Source organism: Mus musculus, chromosome 4 (genome assembly GCF_000001635.26).
Source record: "Mus musculus strain C57BL/6J chromosome 4, GRCm38.p6 C57BL/6J".
NCBI lineage: Eukaryota > Metazoa > Chordata > Mammalia > Rodentia > Muridae > Mus > Mus musculus.
Window position 1 is genome coordinate 82,094,060 of NC_000070.6, and position 21,758 is coordinate 82,115,817.

Below are 21,758 nucleotides of genomic sequence, written 5' to 3' on the forward strand. Positions count from 1 at the left end.
GACAGAGAAAACGTCTTAAAAGTCAAGCACTCCTCCTCTTGAGTCCTTGTTGTAAATATTCATTTTAACTCTGAGAGCAGTCTGTAGAAAATGATTGTTGCTGTTAGACACCTGTATTCCTGTTAAATGGAAGAGGCTTTTCCTTCTGAGCAGCAGCCAAGCTATACCTCAGGGGCTTTAAAATTAAACAACGTTTTAGACATGAGAGGCAACAGAAAAGGGGAGAGAAGGGAGGACAAAGAAAAGTAGTCTGAACAAGAGTCGAGGACAAGGTCATGGAATATCTCATGCTAAAGGCATGAGAAGGCCTGGGTCCTTCCTCTTCAGTGTTTGGTGGTGTCTCTGGTATGCTTCATCTCCTTGTTATCCAGAGCCTCAGCTTCCAGAGACGCCTGAGGCTCACAGGCTAACTACAAATCCAGCTCTCCGGTGCTGTGATGGCCACATCTCTTACAGTGACATATACAGGGACTGCAAGGTTAGCCCTCTCTTTACCTCACAGTTTTAACTTTGTAGCTCTATGCAGAACTAGTAATGTTTTGGTCAAGAAAATGTCTCAGTTGGAGCTCATTTTAAGTATTGTGTTGGGAATTTAGGCATTGTGTTGGGAATTTTATCATTATTTATAATTGGAGTATTTTTCAATTTTTAATTATCCTCACACCATCACGTGATTGGGGGCATACTTTATTACTGGCTTAGTATTTTTACATTTGCTCTTATTGGCTCCCACTTTTTATTGATATGTGTATGTGTATACATTTTCCGCAGTGTTTTTTCCCTGTGTTGATGATTAGAGATGTGTCATTCTAACCAAAGCAAATGTCAGTTGCTAAATAACTGATGAGCTCAGCTGACCACCAGAACTGTTGCCCCAGTCAAGTTATCCCACTATCTCCAGCCAAGATCCAGGTACCATGGAGTCAAGTTTAGTGACAAATGTGCTGTCCTTGAACTCTCACAAAAGCACAATGGTACTAAAATGATTTTTAGTGCTATATTTGGGGAGATTTATTACATTAAAAATACCAGAAAATGGGGCTGGCTCAGCATTTAAGAGCACATATTGCTCTTATAGTGGACTCCAGTTCAATTCCCAGAACCCACAACCATCCATAACTCCAGTTCCAGGTGGTACAATATCCTCTTCTGGCCTCTAAGGGTACCAGGCACACATGTGATACACACACATGCATGCAGGCAAAACATCCATACATATAACATAAAATAAATACATCTTTAGAAACATTTGAGATACCAGTAATACAAACTCACAGGATGGCCATTTACCCAGTTTTACCCACAATATCTGCAGTGCACACCTGTGGTTGCAACATAATTCTGAAGGGTAAGCATTTCACCCTCACGGACGACATCCAAGCTCAGATGACAGTTCACCTTCTTACAAGCCAAGCTCTTTAACTGAGTCATGGTCTGGCCAAACTGACCCCGTTTTCTTGCCAATCTTCAGCTCTGCACGTGGGGAGCTAGACGTCACCTGAGTTTTCAGTGGGACTGTAATCACGGATCAGCACACATAAGAATTCAAAGTTCTTAAAAGAATGGACCATCTAGAGACTGCCATATCCATGGATCCATCCCATAATCAGCCTCCAAACGCTGACACCATTGCATACACTAGCAAGATTTTGCTGAAAGGACCCTGATATAGCTGTCTCTTGTGAGACTAGGCCAGGGCCTAGCAAACACAGAAGTGGATGCTCACAGTCAGCTATTGGATGGAACATAGGACCCCCAATGGTGGAGCTAGATAAAGTACCCAAGGAGCTAAACGGATCTGCAACCCTATAAGTGGAACAACAATATGAACAAACCAGTACCCCCTGGAGCTCTTGTCTCTAGCTGCATATGTATCAAAAGATGGCCTAGTCAGCCACCAGTGGAAAGAGAGGCCCCTTGGTCATGCAAACTTTATATGCCTCAGTGCAGGGGAACGCCAGGGCCAAAAAGTGGTAGTGGGTGGACAGGGGGGTTGGGGGGAGGGTATGGGGGACTTTTGGGATAGCATTGGAAATGTAAATGAGGAAAATACCTAATAAAAATATTTAAAAAGAAGAATCAAAGTTTTCCTGAAGTTGTCTCAACACAGAGAGGATTTTGAAAAGTGCATCAGTTCTTCACACCGTGGGCTGTTACTATGTTCACAGCTCTAACTAGCTGGGAATGACAATATGTGAAGAAAAAAAAAAACATTCGAACTGAATATACATGGACTTTGTTCTGCTTCGTGTACAGTCATTCACTGGCATTTACACTGTGTGGAGTATTAAAGTAATGTAGACAGGATTTTAAGATTTGAGCAAGACATGGGGGGATTTTGTGACTGGTATGCCAGATTATATAAGAGACTCCACAGTTGCTATCTATAGAATGTTTCTAGAACAAACTCGTGAGAAACACCAAGGGGCCCCTGCATATCTTAAAGCCAAAAGCTCTCAACAGCTGAAGAGACCAGAATTCTATTTATATTAAGACACCTGGTAACAGAATAAACCGAGGTAAGAAGAGAGGTAAATTTGGGGGAGGAAGAGGCCATTCAAACATTCAGTACCCTGCAGTATTGAAGGAACACGTGCCAGTAGTTTGTAGACTAAAGAGTAAACTAACGGTTAGAGATGATGATCAATGTTGTCCATGTTTAATAACAGTGACTGCTTTGGTAATCTCTAGTTGAATCACAGCAGCATACAGTTTTGTTTCACTACCGTGACACTGCCCAGTAAGCTATTACTATTGACTCAGAGCACAAGTAAGAAATCTAAAGACTAAAGGAGTTAGGAACCTACACAAACATCCAATGCGGTCCGGCAGAAGCACCAGGATGCATGCCCAAGCATTGTGGTTGCAGAGCCCGCTCTCCTAGAATCTAGAATTTAATCGCTATTTTGGAATAGAAGAGAAAGAGGAGTTTGTCAGTACTTAGAAGACAAAACTCGAAGGAAAACAAATGTTACCCTGTAAAGATAATGAATCCATGCTTTCTTTCTTTTGATGAACCTATTGATCTTTTGTTGCAGCTCAGTAAGTTATACACACCCAGCCCAATCAAAGATACTAGGTGTCTTTTCTGCAACTGTGGTATGCTGCACACCTCTGGCTACTAGCAACATTCACTTCAGTTGCATGCTAAGTACAACTGCTTACTATAGGGGCAGTGTACAGAGGTCCTTAGAGGCACTGCTGAGTACATAGGGCCTTGCAAGTGGTGCTTCCTGGCCTGGGATTTTTCAGGATTTTTTTTTTTCCTTTTACACATTAAATGTTAAAACGGTCTCCTTCTGTCTCCTGTGAAAATGATATAGACATCATATCTCTGCATTACAATGACAAAGACAGTTCAGGAAATTCAATATTTGAAAAATGTTTTCACAAGTATGGCTTGTTTTAAGTACAGTGTGCCTCACCAGAGTAGGGAAAGGCTCCAATAATAGGAATCAGATGACATTTGTCATCCACAGGGGGAAAAAAGATAACTTACCATTTTTTTGCCTCTTAAAAGACAAGTTCAACTTGAAAACAAATCTGCACTCTTCCTAGCAAGAGGAACAAGAACCCATCACCTTTCATTCCTGTAGCAGAGGACCAGGAACCTAGTAGGCAGAACTGAAAGGCATAGAGCACAGAGCACTTGGCTAAGGAGACACAGCTTCAGGCTGTGTAGCTAGCAGAAGCACGGTGTGCAGTAGAGTAGTAAGAGTTGCCGTGGGAATGTCCTTCTATGCCCATGTGCAGGGACTTGCTGGGTTCTCAGGCATGACTCTTATCCCAGTTTTGTCGATGAAGAACAGAAACTGAAGAGCGAAGTGGGTCACTTCAAACCGCAGATCCGGCGCATCCCCCTAGGCAGCTTGTGCCCATGAGCACAGAGTTAACCTACTGGTCCAAAGAGTGTTTAGACTTTATGGAAAATTCAAGCAAAATATGAGAGATCTGATGACATAAGCAGAAAGAAAAAAACAAAACAAAAACAAGGTAAAGAGGTTACAGGATCAGTAGATCCCAAATGAAGAAGGGAGGTATACATGGGGGGAAATCGCCATCCTCCTATCTCCAGTAATTGTAAACAAACAAACAAACAAACAAACAAGCTCATGGGTGATAAAGTTTAAGGCAGCTGTGGTGTGAAAACTTAGAAATAAATATCAGGATCATGTACAACTAAACACACTGTGCTTATGTAGAGCGGTGTTTCAGTATGCAGCACTCTGGGTCATAGGGTGGATTCTATTACCCTATAGAAATCCATTTCTCAGAGTCAAATGCTACATTGCGATTCCATTCTTTTCAGAGATAGATACTTCCACTAGCCAAACCCTAGAGCTATAGAACAACAGCTGATGAAAGTGTGTATGCAGCAACAGAGTATGGGACAGGAAAAGAGTGTGGGGTGTGTGTGTGTGTGTGTGTGTGTGTGTGTGTGTGTGTGTGTGCATCCATGGAGTTTAGACATGGGAACTTTGTGTATGCATGGCTCTGAGGCATGGATCCAGGTCATATCTCTATTTTCTGTAGTTCTGCAGATGCAGAAAGATTTCTAAGTCATTTTAGTTCCAAGCTTACTGCAAGCCTACTATTCAGTGCAGTCTGCTTTTAAATGTGGATAGGTAAACAGTATCAAAGGCCTGTGTGTGGTAGAATAATTACCTTATTCAGTGTAGTGATAGATATGATAATTAAACTGTAAAGAATTCAGAGGTGCCAGGAGAGAACTATCAAAATCATAAACAGTAATTTCAACAAAGCCTGAAAAGAAGAAAAAATAACAACAGTAAAAAAACAAAACAAAACAATCAATCCATTACTAAACATATTAGAAGACTACAAAGAAGCCATTTTCCTAAGTGACCACTGTCACACATAATGGCAACACTCGGGTTCAGGGTGTCTTTCCTGGATCCAGGTTTTATGGAGCACTGAAACAGTAACGCAGTATTTTCAGTCTTTTAGAGAAAAGGAGCCACAGGCGAAGTAATTTGAACAATGTCTTTCTGTGAAACTGGGTTTTGATCATGTGGCATCTCAGGGTCCTGCAAAGGCTGACTGCCATCAAGCCTAACTCTTCTTTTGGCAGGCATGCAGCCTGTGTGCGCATGCACAGAACTATGGCCATTGTCACCACCCAGAGCAGTGCCAAGAGCAGATGTTCTTTTCTGTTCTTGTCGGTGGCATGAAGTCCTGAACTCTGTAACTGAATACTAGCCTTAATTTGAATTTTTACATAGACAAGGAGAAGTTGGTTCTTCAGGGGCAAGCTTTCTAAGGACCTTTTCAATACTGTGAAGCAGAAACCTAGAGCCTGTACTGTAAGCCTTGTTGGGGGAATTTAAATAGGAGCTCCAGAAACTAGCGTGATTTGGCAAGAGCGCGATGGAGTGCGGTTGTGAGGTCCCACCAGCAACATATGCTTTCACTAAGCTGCGCTATGCGTTTCAGTCTGAGCTTTTAAAATGTTACTTTATATTTTCTACCATTATCATTCGGAGCCCAAACCAAAGTAGTTAACTCTGAATAAAACTATCCTATTATGAAATTAGGCCTCATCCTGGGGGAATGATGTTTAAACGTAACCCCCTTTTTCCCCTCATTCCACCCCCTCCAAACACAGAAAAAAAAACTAAAGGGGGAGACGAAAAAGTCTGCTTATGATTATGAGGTGAACTTTGAACCATGCCTATTGTTCCTGCCAAGAATTTCTGAATGCTAATGTAAAAAGATATATATATATATATATATATATATCTGTGTGTGTGTGCAAAGGTATTTTAAGAGTCTACTGTAAAGAACCAAGCTTTTTTCCTTGCTTCATTGTTAAAGATAATATGCCTCTCTAACAAAAATGCTTTCAAGATGTAACCATATTTTGAAATGAGTATCATAATACATCCTTTGCAAGGCTGGAATTTGGAAACAAAGGCCTCGCTTTAATCTGTTTTTCTTCTTACCTGATGAACAGGGTGACAGCGCAGCTTGAGGAAGTTCAGACATGTCCCCAGTCTCATTTGCCGTTCTTCCCCTTTCCTCATCAAGTGGGCCCTGACAACCTTTCTTTCTGAAGCTACATAAATTAAACAGGGTTAAGACTCTCAGTCCTTGTTCCAGCTCCAAAACAAGCCAAGACAAGAAAGGATCCCGCAGGTGATGGACAGAGTTCCAGTCTCTCTGTTAAACCGGTAGGGCAGTGAATCTCCCTGCTTCCCTCCCAACTGAAGTAACAACAAAGATTAGAGCCAAGGCTGCCTTTCTTTTCCCTACTTTTGCATAGCTAACGGGTATTTCCAATTACACAAAGGGGGAGCACATTCTTTTCATTGTTAATTTCCATGGTGCTTCACAAATGTGTCTAGTCTTTCAGTGTCATCTCCCTGGAAAGACAGCCCTAAGGAACCTCAGTGTGACAAAGCCAGAAAGTGGGGGCTTGGAGCACAGCAGTACACATGCTTCAGATTGATCAGCTGATCATCTCCTGGTGAAATCTGACTAGAACAGTTACTTGTGATTTTGTAAATAGATTTCACAAACAGTGGCAACCAATGAAAACCCATATGACTTGTGTCTGAGTTTGCATATGTCAATGTCAACATGACCATGTGATTAAAGGATAAGACCATGACAAGAGGTACTAGAAAGGTCTAGAAAAATCATAGCCAATAGAAATTAGATAGTATATTTTATAAGGTCCAGACTGGATTTCCATTTGGGCTTCAACAAGATTTTGCTGACAGGAGACTGATATAGCTGTCTCCAGTGAGGCTCAGCCAGTACCTGGCAAATACAGAAGTGGATGCTCACAATCATCCATTGGACAGAGCACAGGGTCTCCAATGAAGGCTAGAGAAAGTATCCAAGGAGCTGAAAGGGTCTGCAGCCCTATAGGAAGAACAACAATATGCACTAACAAGTACCCCCAGAGCTCCCTGGGACTAAACCACCAATCAAAGAAAACACATGGTGGGACTCGTGTCTCTAGCTCATTATGTAGCAGAGGATGGCCTAGTTGGCCATCAATGGGAGGAGAGGCCCTTGGTCTTGGGAAGATTCTATGCCCCAGTATAAGGGAATGCCAGGACTAGGAAGTGGGAGTGGATGAGTTGGGAAGCAGGGGGAGGGGAGAGAGGATGGGGATTTTCAGCGAGGAAACTAGAAAAGTGGATAACATTTGAAGTGTAAATAAAGAAAATATCTAATAAAAAATCCACATAAATAAATCTGTAAACCAAGAAAGAAAAGAAAGAAAAGAAAGAAAGGAAAGAGAGAAAAGAAAGAAAGGAAGAAAGAAAGAAAGAAAGAAAGAAAGAAAGAAAGAAAGAAAGAAAGAAGTTAAGAAATTCAGCAAAACTACTACATCACCAGGCTGCTTTTCATGTATGGTGTCCCACAAACCAAATACAAGAAAAATGGGCAGAAATATGTTAAAGTTATTGTTTGACGGGTTCAGATTTAAATGACTTTAAGAAAGGACTGTGGGTGACTCTAACTTAATAATGGAAAGCTAAGGGAAATTATGAATCCTCTGCCGTCCTGGTATATTTATGTACATGGATAGTAAATTTAAAAACCTCAACCCTTCCCTTGTCTGAGTGGTTTAGACCAGAAAAGATTTCAAAGATTTTGAATTAAATGAATAAAATGATATAGTCAAATATATCCAACAGTTTGCATGCATTATCAAAACCTTATAAAGACAACAGTTTGAAAGATATGAAGATGGCAGACTGCTTTTTTACACAAGAGGATCTGGGGCTTAGAAAAGTTCAATGAAGAGGTAACAATTAACATGTGACCCACAATTGACCAAGATACAAATAAGAGACAGAAGAATTTTCAGCCCTAATACATATATACTACCACCTCCCCCTAAGGCTCAGCAATTATTGTTGAAGAATGGTCAGGAAGAATGTAAAAGCTAGAGGCAATGATTACCCTCTAGACACAGCAGGGCAGCTGTACACATGAACTCACAGCTGTTGTGACAGGGTGCAAGAGTCATGTGCAAATCCAAGCCAAACCAAATACCAGCATGGGCAGGGGAGATGGATACCAAATTCTCCCTATACCTGACAAGATATTGCCAAATTTTATAATTTGGGAAGGGGGAAGAGTTTCCTATAAGAGTATATAGCTCTTGGTAAGTCAACCACGATTCAATGAAAGACCACACATCCAAGAATGTGGGCATCAAAAAGTGGTATTGGGAGTTAAAAAAAAATACCAACAAAATTAGGAATGTCAAAAGTGGGGAATGGATCTGGGAGGGGTGGAAGGAGGGGTAAATATAGTTAAAATCCCTTGAGAAACTCTGAAAGAGCTAAGAAATAAAATACCAAGTACTGACGGGAAGAGCTATTTCTGACTTGAGACTCTCTTTATTCTTTTTAGACACAAAGATATTGAAAGTATATTTGTGCAAAGACAAAACAGTAAATGATGAGATTCCAAGCCTCTCCAACTCTCTTGCTCTTCTATTAATTCTCGGACTTTCTCATCACTATCTAAAGAAAAGTCAAGTTGAAGGAGTTATGTAGTCTCCCCTCCCCCAGCCTGAAACCTGCTTGCTCAGGGGTGGAGCTTCCTGCTCATTCATTCTGCCATGCCCACTGCTGGAACCTGCGGAGCCACACACGTGCACCTTTCTACTGGACCAGAGATTATTCGGCGGGAATCGGGTCCCCTCCCCCTTCCTTCATAACTGAGTGTCACAACAGTAAAATTTGAGCTTTGATCAGAGTAACTGTCTTGGCTACATCTCTTTCTCTCGACACCTAGCCCCTCTTCTCTTCCAGGTTTCCAAAATGCCTTTCCAGGCTAGAACCCAGGTTGTGGTCTGCTGGCCGGACACAACAGAGTTAGAACGTTGTGGCTCCAAACTGTTCCCAATAGTCTCAACTCTTGTGTATCATGGCATTACAGCTTCCAATAGCAATTCCATTAACATTTTCATGATATTAGTAGAGGCCAAAAACAGAAAAGTACTTTGTAAGAAAGTAAGCAGAACCATCAGCAAAGGGAGATAACAATCTATTTATGCTTTCTCAGCATCCTCCTGGTAACCCTAAGACTCTACTGCCGATTTCACAGTTCTTACAAGGGATAGAAACTGAGTTTTCCTCTTCACATCATGGACTGTACAGAAATAGATATTTAATACACACATATTCACAACTCTAACTAATCCTTAGAAAAAATGGGAATGAAAAATACAAATAGAATGTGCTGAAAGGCCCTTCCGGTCCACTCCAGCACCGGGGTGCCTTACCCATGGAGTCTCCGGACACCCACAAGGACCAACACAGGATCACCCACAGAATCCTAAGACCTCTGGTGAGTGGAACACAGCTTCTGCTCCAATCCAATCGCACGGGACCTCAAACTGCATTAACTAGAGAAACAGATAACCCGGCCTGATCAGGGGCACAAGTGCCTTCTGGTCCACTCCATCACCAGGGTTCCTTGTGCATGGAGTTTCCGGATATCCCCAAGGTCCTCACAGGACCCTCCACGGGATCTTAAGACCTCTGGTAAGTGGAACAGAACCTCTGCCATGAGGCAGGTTCAAACACCAGATATCTGGGCACCTTCCATTCAAGTAGAGAGCTTGCCTGCAGAGAATACACTGACCACTGAAGTTAAGGAGAGAGCTAGTCTCCCAGGTCTACTGATAGAAGCTAACAGAGTCACCTGAGGAACAAGCTCTCACAAGAGACAACTATAACAACTAGCTTCAGAGATTACCAGATGGCGAAAGGCAAAAGTAAGACTCCTACTAACAGAAATCAAGACCACTCACCATCATCATAACACAGCACTCCCACCCCACCTAGTCCTGGGCACCCCAACACACCCGAAAAGCAACACCCAGATTTAAAAGCATATCTGATGATGATGGTAGAGGACATCAAGAAGTACTTTAATAACTCACTTAAAGAAATACAGGAGAACACAGCTAAACAGGTAGAAGACCTTAAAGAGGAAACACAAAAATTCCTTTAAGAATTGCAGGAAAACACGACCAAACAGGTGATGGAATTGAATAAAACCATCCAAGACATAAAAAGGGAAGTAGACACAATAAAAAAAAAAAAAACAAAGAGAGGCAACGCTGGAGATAGAAACCCTAGGAGAGAAATCTGGAACCATAGATGCGAGCATCAGCAACAGAATACAAGAGATGGAAGAGAGAATCTCAGGTACAGAAGATTCCATAGAGAACATCAACACAACAATCAAAGAAAATACAAAACACGAAAAGATCCTAACTCAAAACATCCAGGAAATCCAGGACACAATGAGAAGACCAAACCTACGGATAATAGGAGTTGATGAGAATGAAGATTTTCAACTTAAAGGGCCAGAAAATATCTTCAACAAAATTATAGAAGAAAACTTCCCAAACCTAAAGAATGACATGGGAGAGCACAGCCCGGCCCGAGAGGTTTGTGCCTCAGGCCCCGGCGGGAGCCTCCTTGGCTCCGGGACTCCTCGGAGGGCAGGCTGCACGGGTGACGATGTGGAATACAGAGGCCAGCCATTTCTGGGACAGGCGAGAGCCAGAGAGCTTCTGAGGCGGCACCATCTTCGCCTCCAGACAACCGGCCACCTTCCTGGCCAAAGCAACACAGCTTCTGGGAAAGATCCTGTTTTGGGCCTTCATCTTCAGCCAGGAGGAGGTCCAAACACCAGATAACTGTGCATCTTCAGTGAAAGAGGAGAGCTTGCCTACAGAGACTGCTCTGACCACTGAAACTCAGAGGAGAGAGCTAGTCTCCCACATCTGCTAATAGAGAGTAACAAAATCAACAGAGGAACAATCTCTAAACAAAGACAACTATAACAACTAACTCCAGAGATTGCCAGATGGCAAAAGGTAAACGTAAGAATCCTACTAACAGAAACCAGGACCACTCACCATCATCAGAACCCAGAACGCCCACTTCGCCCAGTCCAGGGCACCCTAACACAGCTGAAAAGGTAGACCTGGATTTAAAAGCATTTCTCATGATGATGGTAGAGGACATCAAGAAGGACTTAAATAACTCACTTAAAGAAATACAGGAGAACACTGCTAAAGAGTTACAAGTCCTTAAAGAAAAACAGGAAAACACAACCAAACAGGTAGAAGTCCTTATAGAAAAACAGGAAAACACATCCAAACAGGTGATGGAAATGAACAAAACCATACTAGCCCTAAAAAGGGAAGTAGACACAATAAAGAAAACCCAAAGTGAGGCAACGCTGGAGATAGAAACCCTAGGAAAGAAATCTGGAATCATAGATGCCAGCATCAGCAACAGAATACAAGAGATGGAAGAGAGAATCTCAGGTGCAGAAGATTCCATAGAGAACATCGGCACAACAATCAAAGAAAATGGAAAATGCAAAAAGATCCTAACTCAAAACATCCAGGAAATCCAGGACACAATGAGAAGACCAAACCTATGGATAATAGGAGTGGATGAGAATGAAGATTTTCAACTCAAAGGACCAGCAAACATCTTCAACAAAATTATTGAAGAAAACTTCCCAAATCTAAAGAAAGAGATGCCCATGAACATACAAGAAGCCTACAGAAATCCAAATAGACTGGACCAGAAAAGAAATTCCTCTCGACACATGATAATCAGAACATCAAATGCACTAAATAAAGATAGAATACTAAAAGGAGTAAGGGAAAAAGGTCAAGTAACATATAAAGGCAAGCGTAGCAGAATTACACCAGATTTTTCACCAGAGACTATGAAAGCCAGAAGAGCCTGGACAGATGTTATACAGACACTAAGAGAACACAAATTCCAGCCCAGGCTACTATAACCAGCCAAACTCTCAATTACCATAGATGGAGAAACCAAAGTATTTCACGACAAAACTAAATTCACCCATTATCTCTCCACGAATCCAGCCCTTCAAAGGATAATAACAGAAAAAAACCAATACAAGGACGGGAACCACACCCTAGAAAAAACAAGAAGATAATCCATCAACAAAACTAAAAGAAAACAGCCACAAGAACAGAATGCCAACTTTAACAACAAAAATAACAGGAAGCAACAATTACTTTTCCTTAATATCTCTTAATATCAATGGTCTCAACTCCCCAATAAAAACACATAGACTAACAAACTGGCTACACAAACAAGACCCAACATTTTGCTGCTTACAGGAAACTCATCATAGAGAAAAAGATAGACACTACTTCAGAATGAAAAGCTGGAAAATAATTTTCCAAGCAAATGGTATGAAGAAACAAGCTGGAGTAGCCATTCTAATATCTGATAAGATTGACTTCCAACCCAAAGTCATCAAAAAAGACAAGGAGGGGCACTTCATACTCATCAAAGGTAAAATCCTCCAAGAGGAACTCTCAATTCTGAATATCTATGCTCCAAATACAAGGGCAGCCACATTCATTAAAGAAACTTTAGTAAAGCTCAAAGCACACATTGCACCTCACACAATAATAGTGGGAGACTTCAACACACCACTTTCACCAATGGACAGATCATGGAAACAGAAACTAAACAGAGACACAGTGAAACTAATAGAAGTTATGAAACAAATGGACCTGACAGATATCTACAGAACATTTTATCCTAAAACAAAAGGATATACCTTCTTCTCAGCACCTCATGGTACCTTCTCTAAAATTGACCACATAATTGGTCACAAAACAAGCCTCAACATATACAAAAATATTGAAATTGTCCCATGCATCCTATCAGATCACCATGGACTAAGGCTGATCTTCAATAACAAAATAAATAATAGAAAGCCAACATTCACGTGGAAACTGAACAACACTCTTCTCAATGATACCTTGGTCAAGGAAGGAATAAAGAAAGAAATTAAGGACTTTTTGGAGTTTAATGAAAATGAAGCCACAACATACCCAAACTTATGGGACACAATGAAAGCATTCCTAAGAGGAAAACTCATAGCTCTGAGTGCCTCCAAAAAGAAACTAGAGAGAGCACACATTAGCAGCTTGACAACACACCGAAAAGGTCTAGAAGAAAAGGAAGCAAATTCACCCAAGAGGAGTAGAAGGCAGGAAATAATCAAACTCAGGGGTGAAATCAACCAAGTGGAAACAAGAAAAACTATTCAAAGAATTAACCAAACGAGAAGTTGGTTCTTTGAGAAAATCAACAAGATAGATAAACCCTTAGCTAGACTCACTAGAGGGCACAGGGACAAAATCCTAATTAACAAAATCAGAAATGAAAAGGGAGACATAACAACAGATCCTGAAGAAATCCAAAACACCATCAGATCCTTCTACAAAAGGCTACACTCAACAAAACTGGAAAACCTGGACAAAATGGACAAATTTCTGGACAGATACCAGGTACCAAAGTTGAATCAGGACCAAGTTGACCATCTAAACAGTCCCTTATCCCCTAAAGAAATAGAAGCAGTTATTAATAGTCTCCCAGCCAAAAAAAGCCCAGGACCAGACGGGTTTAGTGCAGAGTTCTATCAGACCTTCAAAGAAGACCTAATTCCAGTTCTTCACAAACTATTCCACAAAATAGAAACGGAAGGTACTCTACACAACTCATTCTATGAAGCCACAATTACTCTGATACCTAAACCACAAAAAGACCCAACAAAGATAGAGAACTTCAGACCAATTTCCCTTATGAATATCGAAGCAAAAATCCTCAATAAAGTTCTTGCTAACCGAATCCAAGAACACATCAAAACAATCACCCATCCTGACCAAGTAGGTTTCATCCCAGGGATGCAGGGATGGTTTAATATACGGAAATCCAGTATATAAACAAACTCAAAGACAAAAACCACATGTTCATCTCGTTAGATGCTGAGAAAGCATTTGACAAAATCCAACACCCATTCATGATAAAAGTCTTGGAATGGTCAGGAATTCAAGGCCCATACCTAAACATGATAAAAGCAATCTACAGCAAACCAGTAGCCAACATCAAAGTAAATGGTGAGTGAGAAGCTGGAAGCAATCCCACTAAAATCAGGGACTAGACAAGGCTGTCCACTCTCGCCCTACCTATTCAACATTGTACTTGAAGTCCTAGCCAGAGCAATTAGACAACAAAAGGAGATCAAGGGGATACAAATTGGAAAGGAAGAAGTCAAAATATCACTTTTTGCAGATGATATGATAGTATATATAAGTGATCCTAAAAATTCAACCAGAGAACTCCTAAGCCTGATAAACAGCTCCAATGAAGTAGCTGGATATAAAATTATCTCACACAAGTCAATGGCCTTTCTGTATACAAAGGATAAACAGGCTGAGAAAGAAATTAGGGAAACAACACCCTTCTCAATAGTCACAAATAATATAAAATACCTTGGCGTGACTCTAACTAAGGAAGTGAAAGATCTGTATGATAAAAACTTCAAGTCTCTAAAGAAAGAAATTAAAGAAGATCTCAGAAGATGGAAAGATCTCCCATTCTCATGGATTGGCAGGATCAACATTGTAAAAATGGCTATCTTGCCAAAAGCAATCTACAGATTCAATGCAATCCCCATCAAAATTCCAACTCAATTCTTCAACGAATTAGAAAGGGCAATCGGCAGATTCATCTGGAATAACAAAAAACCTAGGATAGCAAAATATCTTCTCAAGGATAAAAGAACCTGTGGTGGAATCACCATGCCATACCTAAAACTGTACTACAGAGCAATTGTGATCAAAACTGCATGGTACTGGTATAGAGACAGACAAGTAGACCAATGGAATAGAATTGAAGACCCAGAGATGAACCCACACACCTATGGTCACTTGATCTTTGACAAGGGAGCTAAAACCATCCAGTGGAAGAAAGACAGGATTTTCAACAAATGGTGCTGGCACAACTGGTGGTTATCATGTAGAAGAATGTGAATTGATCCATTCCTATCTCCTTGTACTAAGGTCAAATCTAAGTAGATCAAGGAACTCCACATAAAACCAGAGACACTGAAACTTATAGAGGAGAAAGTGGGGAAAAGTCTTGAAGATATGGGCATAGGGGAAAAAATTCCTGAATAGAACAGCAATTGCTTGTGCTGTAAGATCGAGAATTGACAAATGGGACCTCATGAAACTGCAAAGCTTCGGCAAAGCAAAAGACACCATCAATAAGACAAAAAGGCTACCAACAGATTGGGAAAGGATCTTTACCTATCCTAAATCAGATAGGGGACTAATATCCAATATATATATAAAGAACTCAAGAAGGTGGACTCCAGAAAATCAAATAACCCCATTAAAAAATGGGGCTCAAAACTAAACAAAGAATTCTCATCTGAGGAATACTGAATGGCTGAGAAGCACCTGAAAAAATGCTCAGCATCCTTAATCATCAGAGAAATGCAAATCAAAACAACCCTGAGATTCCATCTCACACCACTCAGAATGGCTAAGATCAATAAATCAGGTGACAGCAGATGCTGGCGAGGATGTGGTGAAAGAGGAACACTCCTTCATTGTTGGTGGGATTGCAAGCTTGTACAACCACTCTGGAAATCAGTCTGGCGGTTCCTCAGATAATTGGACATAGTACTACAGGAGGATCCAGCAATACCTCTCCTGGGCATATATCCAGAAGATGTCCCAACCGGTAAGAAGGACACATGCTCCACTATATTCATAGCAGCCTTATTTATAATATCCAGAAGCTGGAAAGAACCCAGATGCCCCTCAACAGAGGAATGGATAGAAAAAATGTGGTACATTTACACAATGGAGTACTACTCAGCTATTAAAAAGAATGAATTTATGAAATTGCATACACTAGCAAGATTTCGCTGAAAGGACCCAGTTATAGCTCTCTCTTGTGAGACTATGCAGAGACCTAGCAACACAGAAGTGGATGATCACAGTCAGTTATTGGATGGGTCACACGGCTCCTAATGGAGGAGCTAGAGAAATTACCCAAGGAGCTATAGGGAACTGCAACCCTATAGGTGGAACAACAATATGAACTAACCAGTACCCCGGAGCTCTTGATTCTAGCTGCATATGTATCAAAAGATGGCCTAGTAAGCCATCACTGGAAAGAGAGGCCCATTGGACACGCAAACTTTATATGCCCCAGTACAGGGGAACGCCAGTGCCAAAAAGTGGGATTGGGTGGGTAGGGGGGTGGGGGAGAGGGTATGGGGGACTTTTTGGATAGCATTGGAAATGTAATTGAGGAAAATACGTAATAAAAAATATGTATGTATATATATATATATACATATATATATATATATATATATATATATATATATATATATATATATGTGTGTGTGTGTGCTCAAAGGTAAGGAAGAGAATGTCTTGAAATCCTGAGTTACATTTGCTCAGCAAAAAAAGAAAAACTAAAGATGCCATAATTCTTATTTGCAATTATAAATGTCATATTTGTAACCAGAATTCCCAACCACACAAGCAGGCAATCTCGGCCCAGTCAAACAAGCAAACAAACCAAAAGACCATTGTGAAGTGTCTCTGAAAAAGAGTTGATGGCAGACTTACAGATTAAAGATGCTTAAAGGACAAAAGGAGGGCATGGATAAAATGAAAATTTATTTATTAAAATGGAAATATAATAGGGTAAAACATAAAAAGAAACAAATATTACAGAGCTGAAAAATACAGTCACTGAGTTGAAAAAATGCATGAGAATGATTCAAAGGCAGATTCAAGCAGTGACAAGAAAGACCTTAAACTTAGAAAAAAAATGTTCTTTTAAGAAACAGAGAAAAATATTTTTAGAAAATAAACATGGCTTAAGGAACTTAGGAGACACCAACAGGTACTCCAATTTATGCATGATATAACTTTAGAAGGAAAAGAGAAAAGGTGGGTGTAGGGTGTCAGAGGGAGTAATGACTAAGGCTGTTAGAAACTAATCAAAGAGAGAATATAAAAATTTGTGAAGCTTAAGAAACTACAAGCTACTGAAGACACATTATAACTAGCCTTCTCAAAGACTGAGAGAATCTTCTTAGAAACAGGAGTGGAACAACTTGTAAAACCCAAGGAACCCTCAATAAGATTACCAATGGATTTCTAGAGACCTGGTGGGCAGAGGTCAGAGACTGAAAGAGTCAAAGTTCTAAGGGGAAAAAAGAAACTGTCAACCATAAATTTTATATCCAGCAAACCTGTCCCTCAAGTGTATACAAGAAATGAGAACATTCCTTCGAAGACAGGTACTGCACAAGTGCATTGTCTTTAGCCTTTCCCTAGATGAAATGCTCAAGAGACAATAGACAGACACTCAAAGCTTTCCAATCAATGAGAGCTGAAAATATCAAGCTAAAGATATGGGTCAGCATTTAAGAGCACTGTCTGCTCTTCCAGAAGACCTAGGTTAAATACCTAGCACACAGATGAGGGCTCACAACTATTTAATAAATCTAATTTTATGGTAGCCAATGCTTTCTGGTACACACCAGCCTCTGTGTGCACCAGGCACATGTATAGTGCACAGATATACATTCATGTAATATCACTTTTTGTAAAGAGGTTAATAAACATAAGTACATACATGATTTTAAGAGCCAGCCCATTTTCATTTACTATTTACTCAAGAAATTGATTTTTAAAACTTATGCACTTTTTAAACTTTGAGTTGTAAATCACAGGGTTTTTTTTTCTATGTAATTTAAGAGACTAAGGCATTTAAAGGAATTATTTAGAGAATTCACTGTCTATAAATACCTTTTTGAGATATATGCAAGTGAAACAAAAGTTGTTACAGGATCATGATTCTCACAAGTTTATATCATGTTGGTATGAATTTCAATTTCAACTTCATGACATTAAGTATGATCTCACAGCAGCCACAAAGTGAACATGTGTAGAATATGTGCAAACAGAAATGAGAGGTGAATATAAAACTTTTGCTATAATAAGAACCTCAATCAATTACACAAAAGACAGAATACAGGAAAGGAGGACGAAGACATCCAGGCGTACAGGAAATGAAAGGCGTCCATATCTAACAAGAGATCATTACAAATCTAACTATGTTAAACTCTACAATCAGTATACTGCAGAATAAATAAACATACAACTCAAGTATATGGTATCAGATACTTTAGATTTAGAGTTATATTTAAAACAAATGCACAGAGTGGAAGACTAGTTTTCATGGAATTAATAACATAGTACAGGGATTGTAGCTATGATCTTATCTGACAAAAATGAAGACTATATATCCAAAACATACATAAGATACATAGCAAAACATTATATATTAATAAAATTGTGGGGTTGGCAAGATTTCTCAGCATCTAGAGAGTTTTCTATATAACTAGTGGTATCAATGGTTATCTGACAATTTTATTTTATTTAATTCAATCCTGGAACCCCCTATAAGGGTGAAAGGAGAGATGCAACTCAACAAAGTTGTCCTCTAACCTCTACATACATATGATCACAGTCACAAAGGAAACACACACACAACTTTTTTTTTTTTCAATTCACTTCATGGGCCAAAATAATGATAATGATAATAATAATAATAATAATAATAATAATAATAATAATGGCTCTGTATTTAAGAGCACTTGCTGTTCTTTGAGAGGACACCAAATCAGTTCCCAGCACCTACACTGAGCAGATCCACAACTGTCTGTAACTCCAGATCTGATGCCTTTTATTGACTCTTCTGACATACCAGCATTCATGTGCACAAACATAGCATGCACGTGCACACAAGCATGCAAACACACACACACTACACAGAGAGAGAGACACACAGAGAGAGAGAGAGAGACAGAGAGAGAGAAATAAATAAAAATTTAAAATTAAACAATGAAACAGATAAACATTGATACCACTAAACCAGCACAAGATGTGAGGAGGGATTAAGAAGTATGGTTACCATAAAATACAGACAAGTATGAAAATTTAAAAAATAATAATTAATGAAAAAATAACAGAAGAACAGAAGGAAGGAAGGAAGGAAGGAAGGAAGGAAGGAAGGAAGGAAGGAAGGAAGGAAGGAAGGGAGGGAGGGAGGGAGGGAGGGAGGGAGGGAGGGAGGGAGGGAGGGAGGGAGGGAGGGAGGGAGGGAGGGAGGGAGGGAGGAAGGAAGGAAGGAAGGAAGGAAGGAAGGAAGGAAGGAAGGAAGGAAGGAAGGAAGGGAGTTCCACTAAAACAGTGAAAAACTTCAAACCTCACTCTCAAAGCTGAACAGAACCTGATAAACAATGGGAAGTTCAGGGTATTTAAACAATAACATAAACCAACAGCTCTAATGTGCATTTAGAATGCACCATCCAGAAACAACTGCATACACATTCCTGAGAAGAAAGACTAAGGGTGTTTTCCAGGTTGTTGAAGCCACAAATTAAGTCTCAACAGGAATTATCAGACAATTCTTACACAAAGAATCATATAAACCATGATGAGATGAAATTTTAAACAGAGGGAAAACTGTGACAAACACAAATTTGCATATATTAATCACCCGCCGCCCCCCCCCCAAAAAAAAACTGAATCAAAGGGAAAAAAGACAAAGAGAGGTTTAAAAATTCAGAGACAAGTTTGTAAACACAGATATTAAAAATGTATGGGATTCAGTGAAAGTAGTGACATGGCAGACTGAAGAGATATTCTGTAGGTTCAGGAACAAAACAGGGATGCTCTTGCTTGTCACTGATCCTCAACATAGTGCTAGAACATTCTAAGCAGAGAAACTAGATAAATTAGACAAGTGGCGGGGGGGGGGGGGAATGAAAGGCAGTCAAGATGGGAAGGAAGAAGTAACATTATCTGCTTCTCTAGCAAGAGGCGATGTGATTGTACGCCTGAAAGCCCCAGTATGCCACACAAAAGAAAGAAGAAATACCTAGTAAAAGACATCAGTAGAGGATCAGGGTACCAAAATTCACTAGTAGTGAACAATATGAAAAACTTTGAAAATGTGATCAAAAAATCCAGAGTATATTTATCCAAATAACTGAAAGCTTTGTACAATGGCCACCAGAAGGCATATTTGAAATAAGTTAAAGATAAGATGCATCCTCTGTCACTAGATTTAATTTGCGAAGATGTCACTGTGTTCCTCAAAATGACATAGATGCTCTCTCAAAAAAATCCCAATTTTCAGGATGTAAAACATTATGAAGAGATTCCCAAATAGACAACTAATCTTGGAAAGGAGAGACAAAGCTAGAACTCTGATTCTTGTTTTAAAACCTCACCAAAAAAGACTAGAATAATCATAATGGTATGCTATTGTCATAGAGACAGACATGGACTAATGGAATAGAAAATACAGAGAAAATATAAAAAAGCAATATGAACATGACATGGGAGAAGTGTGATCTTTTACACAAACGACCTCATAGAAATTAGATATCCATACATACAAGAAAGAGCTTAAACCACATCTAAACCCATGTACAAATTACCTCACAAATGATCAAGACCTGAAGCAGAAAAACATAGGCAGCCAAGAAGATGGATAAGTTTGGGTTGGCAGGAATTGTTTCGTAGTGAGACCCATGAGCTTCCTGGGCCTTCTTATAGAGACAGGTGGGGAGGTACTAATAGGAATATGAGTGGCCACCAAATAGCTTCATCACTGCAAAGTCCTACCTTCTCATGAGCATCATGGAGTTTCCTAAAAATAGTCATTTACGTATTTAATTAGTTACTTCTTTGTTTTGTGTGTGGTATATATATGTACATCTGTGCACACACATTGAGACCTGCAGTTGATATAGGAAGTGTTCCCTTGATCACTCTACAGCTTATTTATAGAGGAAAGGTTTCTCACTAAGCCAGAATCTGACTGACTCCAGCTACTTTTGCTTGCCAGTTGGATGGAGAGACCCCATCTTGAATTCATGCCTTTCCATTTTTGTGTGGATTCTGGAGATCTGAACTCTGGTGTTTATGCTGGTGCAGAAAGTGCTCTGTCCACTGAACCACCTCACCAACCCCTTTGAAAGTCTTTAAAATATGCCCCCAAAAGACATTGTCAGTAAAGTAAAAAGACAAACAACAAAATAGAAAAATTTTTATAACCCATACATCTGAACAGAAGGAATTAATATGTAAAACATGTAGATAATTTCTAAAATAGATCCAAAATGGTTCAAAAACAGACAAGATATATAAATGAATATTTCTCCAGAGAAGACAAAGAGCTGATATCACATAAGAAGATGTTCATTGCTACTAATTGCTAGATATATGTAAATCAGAATGTAACAAGACTCTTCCCCAAGTGGTTAAATATTAAAGGCTTTCATATATTGGAAAAATACTTTTGCCCTCTGAAGGTTGATTATATAAAGCTCATGATTGCATGGTAGCACACATATATTTATTCAGTTTCATACTAATCATAGTAACTGTGATTGTCATTTATTGGTCACCCATTGTTCAGGAAGATAGACATTGTTCTCAAACACTTACAGCACCTTAGCACTAAGCATTGATACTCTTTTAGTATTTTTGGCAGGGTCACACTATGTAGCCTGGGCTGGCCTGGAACTTGTTATGTAAACCAGTCTGGCCTCAAACTCACAGAGATCCATCAACCTCTGCTTCCCAAAAGCTAGGATTAAAGGAATGTGTCACCACACCTGGCCAAGCATTGATGTTCTTCCTTTATCAATGTAACTGTTGAAACTTAATGAGAAATTCTTTTAGCAGCATCAATCAGGGACAGTGAGGAAATAAAATAATTTTCCATCATTGATTTTAGAAGAAGGATGTATTGACTGATTCAATACACAGGGTCTGTGGCTCATCTCATCAGGAA

General features: G+C 39.8%; 1 long non-coding RNA gene across 1 annotated transcript in view; it reads left to right on the top strand.

The window, feature by feature from the left end:
- The window catches only part of Gm5860 (predicted gene 5860), a 37,428-nt gene extending 28,680 nt beyond the window's left edge, over positions 1 to 8,748 (top strand). The window contains exon 3 of the long non-coding RNA NR_040659.1: positions 8,398 to 8,748. This is a non-coding gene — a long non-coding RNA (predicted gene 5860). The remainder of the gene's footprint in view (positions 1 to 8,397) is intronic.
- The last annotated feature ends 13,010 nt before the right edge of the window (positions 8,749 to 21,758 follow it).